Below are 9095 nucleotides of genomic sequence, written 5' to 3'. Positions count from 1 at the left end.
AAAAGTCTCACACATGTGGTATCACCGTACTCAGGAGGAGTAGCAGAATGTGTTTTGGGGTGTAATTTGTGGTATGCATATGCTGTGTGTGAGAAATAACCTTCTAATATGACAATTTTGTGAAAAAATAAAAATACAAAAAAAATCTTGATTTTACAAAGAATTGTGGGAAAAAATGACAACTTCAAAAAACTCGCCATGCCCCTTTCTAAATACCTTGGAATGTCTACTTTCCAAAAAGGGGTCATTTGGGGGGTATTTGTACTTTCCTGGCATGTTAGGGTCTCAAGAAATTAGATAGGCCGTCAGTACTTCAGGTGTGATCAATTTTCAGTGATTTCCACCATAGCTTGTGGACTCTATAACTTTTACAAAGACCAAATAATATACACCAATGTGGGTTATTTTTGCCAAAGATAGCAGTCTTTTTGCCAAAGGTAGCAGTATAAATTTGGGCCAAAATTTATGAAGAAAAATTACTAATTTGCAAAATTTTATAACAGAAACGAAGAAAAATGCATTTTTTTTACAGAATTTTCAGTCTTTTTTCTTTTATAGCACAAAAAATAAAAACCCAGCGGTGATTAAATACCACCAAAAGAAAGCTATATTTGTGGGAAAAAAAGGACAAAATTCATATGGGTACAGTGTTGCATGACTGAGTAATTGTCATTCAAAATGTGAGAGCACCGAAAGCTGAAAATTGGTCTGGTTAGGAAGGGGGTTTAAGTGCCCAGTGGGTAAGTGGTTAAGGTCCCTTTCACACTGGTGCATTTTTGCTGCATTTTTAGCTTGCTAAAAAAAAAAAAAGGAAAATGTTTCCCACCTGCGTTGCATACTGGGTAATAGGACAAAAGATTATAGCGCATACATACAAAAATGTCATTTAAATGCTACAAGGCTATTTAAAGCACCTGAACATAATAAGCAAATAAGCAAATACGAGGATTTGGTCGCACCATATGGCTTTACAGTGTTTAAGCCCACTACTGCCTCAAAGTACCCCATTTTCAGAGGGTCCTACATTATTCATAGAATGAAAGGATTTAAATTACATTTTTGTATGTGTGCACTATAATCTTTTGTTCTGTTTGTATGGTCTTATGGCAGCACCATCTTTAATGTGATGCATAGTTAGGGTGTGCCCCCCAAGTCTTTGTTTGTCCCTTGGGATGGAGCACCCCATCATCCCCCACCAGTACTTCTAATCAGTGTCCACCTGAGTTATAGTCCACCTTTAAGTTCTCCCATATAGAGGAGTGTATTTCTCCCATGGTTGAGAAGTGGGATCTTTCATTCTATGAGTAGTGTAGGACCCACTGAAAATAGGGTACTTTGACACAATAGTGGGCTTAAGCACTGTATGGCCATATGGTGCAACCAAATCCCCATATCTACTTATTTGATTATTATGTCCAGGTGCTTTAAATAGCCTTGTAGGATTTCAATTACATTTTTATATGTGTGCGCTATAATCTTTTGTTCTGTTTGTATGGTCTTACGGCAGCACCAGCTATGTGTTGCATAGCTAGGGTGTTCCCCTTTGTTTGCATGCTGGGTAACAGACACCCAGAAAACGCACTGGAAGTGCATCTGAAACGCTGCAAAAACACATATGCATTTTTTTCTGCGGAACATTGTGAATGCAGCCTAACTGCAGCAGAGAAAAATCAGGTCTTCTGCTCTGCCACAAAGGGTTGTGCTGTGTGGTAGAGCTCCTAAATTTCAGGACCAGATAGACAAAAAAAACAAATTCTTTGGCAGGTAAAGCAGCTCCTATTTAAGTATTTCATCCTTGTATTTAGCTTTTTAACTGGAATTCACCTTTAATGTTCTGCATACTTGTTCTGGGTCACTAACTCAAATGACTGAAGCAAGAGGCAGCCAAGCAATTTTCAGAATGCCAGCAATTGCAACCTTCATACTTCTCTTAGTAAAAGTTTACTTTAAACAGCTCAATAGATGATGGAGCGTATAATTCTATTAGAAATTCAAAGTTTTTATTACACAGGAACAAGTGACATAAATGAAACCATAATTCTGGCCACATATTAGACTTGCATAAATCTAACTGCATAATCCCTCCCAGCTGCTAGGGTGACTTCCTGACCTCAGCTGAATAGGAGCCAAAGCTGCAGATCCCCTCTGCGAGATATTCACTATGACTGTATGGATCAAAGTAGAGAGCAGCACCATTAAGACAGATACACTGTTAGAGGATAGAGAGAAGAGAGATCCCTCTACATCGCTCACTCCCAAACAAGAGAACCAGTCTCCTCAGGGGACCAAGTTTGTTTTAAAAAGATGCAGTTGCTTCAAATTAGAGAACTTGGCAAGTGCTAGTGAATAGGAGTGGAGTGTAGCAGAGAAAACTTCATCATCTGCAAGTTGTAGACTTAGTCCTTTCCCGGAGATCAGACAGTCTGCTGGAGTGTCACTGTGCCTGGAACACTTTTCAGAACCTTTAGGATCCCTTCTCAAACCTATGGGACTGTTTGGTTGCAAGAGTATTTCTGGGATGTCGGATGACAATATTCCAACATAAGGTAAGAAAAAGCATTTGTGCCAAATAGCTGCAGGGTGTAACGGTATAGTCATCACATTTTGGAGTTAATACAGAAAAACAATATTTCATGTTTTCTAAGTACTAGTAAATGAAATCAGCCACCAGATTATTTAATCTCTAAAGGCTTCTGGTAGAGAGATCTCTAAGTGTTTCCCAGCTCTGCTTCTCCTCCCTTGGAGTCTCACTCCTTCAACTGATTTCTCCATGAAATATTTGTAAACCAACATTGCAAATGAGATCTTCTGTCCAGTTGAAGGTGGGCAGACCTGCGGAGTCAGGAGATGAAATCTTGTTGGCAGATGTTTGAAGGTTTTCATTTATCCAGGTCAAGGTATAACTAGTATTACTTCGTCATTGGAAATTTGACTTGTTTAGTAATGTTGAAGATGTTTTACCATTTTTTCAAGTGGCTTCTTCCAATCTAATGAGTGTTAGGAACATGCCCCACACTGGGGTAGCTTCCAGACACTAGTTTGAATTTAGTAAGCTCTTAGGATAAGTGTTGAATGGGCCTTCAGTATTTTTAAGCACGTCTTGTTGCTATGGTTCATGAGAGATAAGAGTATTTTTGAAGATGTTTTATCACTCTTCTGAGTCGTTCCTTCATTTCTAATTAGGAACATAACTCAGACAGGAGTATGTTCCATACACTGGTTTGAATTGGGTAAACCCTTAGCATGAGTGGTGAAAAGGTCTTCAGTATTTTTAGACATCTTCTTGCTGTGCTTCATATGAGATAAGAGTAATGTTGAAGATGTTTTACCACTCTTCTGTATGGCCTCTGCAGTTCTAATGAGTGTTGGAAAGATACCCCACACTATGGTATATTCCAGGCACTTGTTTGAATTCAGTAAGCCCTTAGGATGTGTGGTTGAAAACGGTCTTTAGTATTTCTAAAGGTGTCTTGTTGCTGTGCTTCATGTGAGATAAGTGACAAATCGGGCTTGGTTACCAATTTAGGTAGTATGGGGTAGGGGTTACTAGTGCAATATATCATCCCACTAATAGAAAACAATAAAAGCAAGAACATGGTTAGCAAAGTAGAGGCAAAATCAAATCTGTTTGTGTCAAAGGCATTAGTTTGCCCGTGTTAGATGTAAATGCAGTGTTTAGTTTGTATTGTTAGTTTAGTACAAGCTTTCCCAACATTTTAACCCCAGAGGAACCTTTGAAATAATTTTCAGGTCCCATGGAACCCTTTCTAAAATTCATTCATCAGGGAGTCAGGGAAAAAACCCTCTTATATTGGTGGCAATTGAAGAATAATCCACTTATTGTGGTGATTGTGGAGGAACGCCCCCATTCCAGTGTTGGCAATTGAAGAATACCCCCTTACAGTGGTGATCAGGATGACAAACTTATAGACAGCTAAAATGATCCCTGGTTTTCCTGCACTTGGCTCTGCCATGTGGTGTTCAATCAGGACATATGAAGGCATCATCAGATAGGAGGTCAAGAAAAAACCCATATCAACCTTTGGAGGAACCCTAGGGTTCCATGAAACCCTGGTTGAGAATGGCTGGTTTAGCTTTTACATTTATTACCCCTGTAAAGCGAATTTGAAGAGATGAAAATACCCCCCAAAAGCCATTGCTTTTGGTTTGAAAAGTTTAGATGGCGAGTTACATATGGATATATAATGTTCTTCGACAAGAACAATGCTGTATCATTGATCCAACTAACTATACAGTTATCAGATGTTTATGATACAATGTTCAGTAGCTGTTTCATTTGATCGGCTGTGAATTAATATGTAATGCTCCTCTGGGAAGAACAAGCCTGATGCAATAACAGACAGAGCTATCAAAATGAAGGGTCTGACAAGCCTCATTTTTTTATGTGCAGAACTACAACCTTGTTACAGAGGTAAATTTGTATTCCTGTTATGATGAAGATTCCTAGCAACGAGTTCAGCAAATCATGTAGTAGTAGACATCCATTTGAATCAATTTTTCTGTCTTGTTCCCAAATGCTTCAAATTTAAAGTTCTTTTTTTTCTTCAGAACATAAACTTTATCTATCTGAGTTTTTTGGGAGGGAAAGGAGGGAGGGAAAGGAAGATTTGTCATTCACTAAATAGTAATGTCTTTCTTCCAACAAGTCATGGTTCTTCCTTTTTAGTCTTTAAAAGAGAAGTGCGGGAATTGAAAAAAAATAAACCTACATACTCACCTAGGTGGATGAAGCATCGATCTGATGCCACATCTGTCCCCAGCCATCCAAGAACTGAAAAGATAAGAAGACAAGAAAAAGAAAGATACTGGACTGTACAAGCCGATATCTTTCTTTTTCTTCTCTTCTCGTGTTTATACATTACAGATGATGGCCATGCATGTCACATTAATTACTAAAAACGGAGAGATCAAAGATTGCTGACTGCTCAGTTCCCTTTCTTCAGTGAGCAGAGAGCAGGTGGCTGTCAGTCACCCGCTCTCTACTCTGCCCCTCCAGTGCTCACTGGAGCTCTCACTGAAATGTTAAGCATCTGGGTTAAGTTGGGATCTCCCCAGAGCTTGGAAAAGCTGATTGATGAGTGGACTTTAGCCCTCTGTCAGCTGAATATGGGTCACAGAAGTGAAGAACTAAGTGCACTTCTGTGACCCACAGGAGAAGTAGGGCCAAAAGAGTTTTGGCTCTACTTCTCTTTTAAAATAATGTGTCACTGGTATTAATTATTCTATCGGACATACTGTATAAAATGGTGTGTTTATATTCTGGAAGACATTTCTCTTCCATGGGATGTGAAAAATTTCCACCTTTTTCATTTCTTTTTGTTTTGTTCAGCATCATCAGAGTTAGGATTTATTGCTGTACTGGAGATCAATGCTAAGAGGGGGCGGAATGTGCAAGAGGTAATAGGTGTTAATGAATGGGATCTATTAGGGTCTAGAGTTAAAATCCAGAGATAAACTTACATTTTTCTTTAGTTTCTTCCAACTTTTCTGTAAGATTCTGGACATTTACACAAAGTCTTCTTACTTTACCTTTGTTGTTTAACATAAACATTTTTTTTCTCTTTATAGTTCCCTATTGCTGATTTTTAACAGATTTTTGCTTTAAATGCCTTAAAAACAAATATTTCCCCTAATGGAAAATACTTCCTGTCCTGATTCTGATGCTCTGTCCTGGCATAGCTGAGTAATGGCCACTCCCCTCATCACAATCATCTTCATGCAGACTTGTAGTGTGAAGGAAGAGGGAGGTGTCTGACCAGATCTGTTAGATTATTGAGTGCACTGGTCATATATAGACATACTGTACAACTTCTGTTACAGGAAAGTAGTGGTAAGACTAAAAAACATAAAGATTTTTAGTTCATCAATCTGTGTCTGTCTGACCTCATACTTATTTCTATGATTTTAATCTGGCTTTATCAGGAAAAGTTATTAGCACAAATCTTTAGATGCCTTTCTCCTAATTGTTGTAACATACAATATAGTATTAACAGATATGACAACTCACTTATGTAACTTTTTATCATGTGTTTAGCTTAAATTGCCTAGCATTTTGACTGGTTTAATTGAGGCTTATTTACAGGCAATTAAAATTAGGAATCCTATTTATACGTTATTTCAATCTTAATACTATCTTATAATATTTTTATTATAATAATATCATGTTTTAAATTGTATATTTTTAAAATTTTTGAACTAAAAATTATTTGTATAATTTAAAATATAAACATATTTTCATAAAATTTATAGGTAGTATGAAACTTAGTAACAATATTTAGTTGCTTTTCTTTATCATTTAAGTGTTATATTGAAATTCATCTTATCCTATTCATTATATCTATTTCTAAACCTGTGACATTAACTTCAGTGTACTTTCATGAATTCACTTGTTTTAACTAGTTAAAGCGGAGTTCCACCCAAAAGTGGAAGTTGCACTTTAAGCACTCCTTACCCCCTTGGCATGTAATTTTTTTTGGGGGGGGGGGAGCAGGTACCTAGTTTTGACAGGTACCTGCTCCCACTTCCAAGCAGCTCAAGTGGGAGTTTTCCTCTCCCCATCCCTCCCTACAATCTTCTAGGAGACGTCACAGGTCCCAAAAGATTTCCCATCCATTAAGGAGGTGCAGCGCAGTGCGTACCCGGCTGTGAAGTCACAAACTGTCACAGCCAGGTGCTCATACTTGCAATGTTGGCCCTGGGGAGAGCCGAGGGTTCGGGCAGCCACATCACTGGACTGTGGGACAGGTGAATGTGTGTTTATTAAAAGTCCGCAGCTACTTTTTGTAGCTGCGGACTTTTAATAAACACAAAATTGGCTGGAACTCCGCTTTAAGTGTGGTTATGTGCTTTATTAACACCAAACTGTTGTTGGTATAATGCAGCTCAATAATTGCAAAAACAAATCTTGCAAAAAATGTTTTTTTTTTTTTAATAGAAGGATAAATCAAGTAGGAAAATTATTAGTGACAAGAGACAAACATGAGGGAAATAATATAATTGGATACATTACACGTATTACACTAATCACAGATGAAATAACAGTAACGTAATTTCTCTTGTATCTGCAATAAATGTGAAAACCTCGTTCTATTTTGATATTTTTTTTAGGGCTGCGCAAATTAACGATAAATTCCTCGATTAATCGTTAATTTTTTTGATCGATCAAAATTTTTTTGATCGGTAGGCTGCCTGCCCTGGGGCCGCTTTGGGCCAAGTTGTGGCTGCAGCGCTCCGCTCCCTCCTCCTCCACTATATGTCATACACAGTCTGCGGGCATCTCCCGGTGTGTGTCTCCGAGCTGAGTGTGAAAACTTTGGCCGCGCTGTTAGAAAAGTCCTGCCCTCCTCCTAGATCAGCTCATGTGATAGACGCAGTGTTCTGTCTATCACACGAGCTGATCTAGGAGAAGGGCGGGACTTTTCTCACAGTGTGGCCAAAGTTTTAACACTCAGCTCCGAGACACACAGCGGGAGATGCCCGCAGACTGTGTAATCCAGGCACAGGCACTGACTACAGTGAGGCTGCGATTATGGGCACGGTGAGATTGCATTATGGGCCCGGTGAGACTGCATTATGGGCATGGTGAGACTGCATTATGGGCATAGTGAGGCTGCCATTATAGGCACGGCGAGGCTGTGATTATGGGCACGGTGAGACAGCATTATGGGCACGGTGAGACAGCATTATGGGCACGGTGAGGCTGCGATTATAGGCACAGCGAGGCTGCGATTATGGGCACGGTGAGACTGAGATTATGGGCACGGTTAGGCTGAGTTTATGACATGTGATGTAATTGATTTGCTTTAGCTACCCAAAGTATAAAATAAATATGTTAAAAATGTGTTAATAGGTGAGACTGCATTATGGGAATGGTGAGGCTACAATTATGGGCACGGTAAGTCTAAGATTATGGGTACGGTGAGACTGCATTATGGGCACGGTAAGGCTGCGATTATGGGCATGGTAAGGCTGAGATTATGGGCACGGTTATGCTGAGTTTATGACATGTGATGTAATTGATTTGCTTTAGCTACCCAAAGTATAAAATAAATATGTTAAAAATGTGTTAATAGTATGATAACAAGAAATTGTCTAAACCTTTTAAAGTGGATGTGATTTTAAACTGAAGGTTTGGTATCTTATAGAGAACAGCTAGTAATGTTATTTGTGGCTAGGCAGTTTCCTGAAAATGTACCTTTTTTCCTTGAACTCTCCCTATACACAGTATCTGAGAACATTATTAGCAAAAATCTTAAAGCCCAACTTCAGGAATTTTTTGTTAATGTTCGTTATGTGAAAGGTGCCAGAATAAGGATTGAATACCTTATTCTGCTTTCCAGCAGAGACCCTCCAGCCCAGCGACTATGTAAGCTGAAACAGGCCAAGTTCACACTCCATCCTTTTCAACATACAATACAGGGTTAATATCTCTATATTGTATGTGATGACGCCAAAGCTCTTCCAAGAGACTGGAGCTTCGGGCAGAGGAGGTGAGTGCAGGAGTGTGGAGTCCGGTAAGTGATAGAGCTTTTTCATCTCTCCCCTAGAAATACTGAGTATTTATTGGATTTTCCAGGAGTTTGGCTTTAAAAAGTTCCTCTGAGAATTACCTCCCTTTACCCCACCCCTCTCACACCTAAATACACTGAGCAAAATTATAAACGTAACGCTTTTGTGTTTGCCCCTATTTATCATGAGCTGAACTCAAAGATCTATGACTTTTTCTATGTACATAAAAGGCCTATTTCTCTCAAATATTGTTCACAAATCTGTCTAAATCTGTGTTAGTGAGCACTTCTCCTTTGCCAAAGATAATCCATCCACCTCACAGGTGTGGCATATCAAGATGCTGATTAGACAGCATGATTACTGAACAGGTGTGCCTTAGGCTGGCCACAATAAAAGGCCACTCTAAAATGTGCAGTTTTATCACACAGCATAATGCCACAGATGTCACAAGTTTTGAGGGAGCGTGCAATTGGCATGCTGACTGCAGGAATGTCCACCAGTGCTATTGCCCTTGAATTGAATGTTAATTTCTCTACCATAAGCCGTCTCCAAAGAAATTTCAGAGA

At 39.0% G+C, this 9095-nt stretch overlaps 1 protein-coding gene across 1 annotated transcript in view; it reads left to right on the top strand.

Moving 5' to 3' along the window:
* The first annotated feature begins 2142 nt into the window (after positions 1-2142).
* The window catches only part of C1QTNF7 (C1q and TNF related 7), a 154742-nt gene continuing 147789 nt past the window's right edge, over positions 2143-9095 (top strand). The window contains exon 1 of the mRNA XM_073609877.1: positions 2143-2546. The gene's annotated coding sequence lies outside the window, so the exon portion shown is untranslated. The remainder of the gene's footprint in view (positions 2547-9095) is intronic.

Source organism: Aquarana catesbeiana, linkage group LG01, assembly GCF_042186555.1.
Source record: "Aquarana catesbeiana isolate 2022-GZ linkage group LG01, ASM4218655v1, whole genome shotgun sequence".
Lineage (NCBI taxonomy): Eukaryota > Metazoa > Chordata > Amphibia > Anura > Ranidae > Aquarana > Aquarana catesbeiana.
Note: the sequence above shows the minus strand (reverse complement) of the source record. Positions and strands in the feature narration are given on the sequence as shown.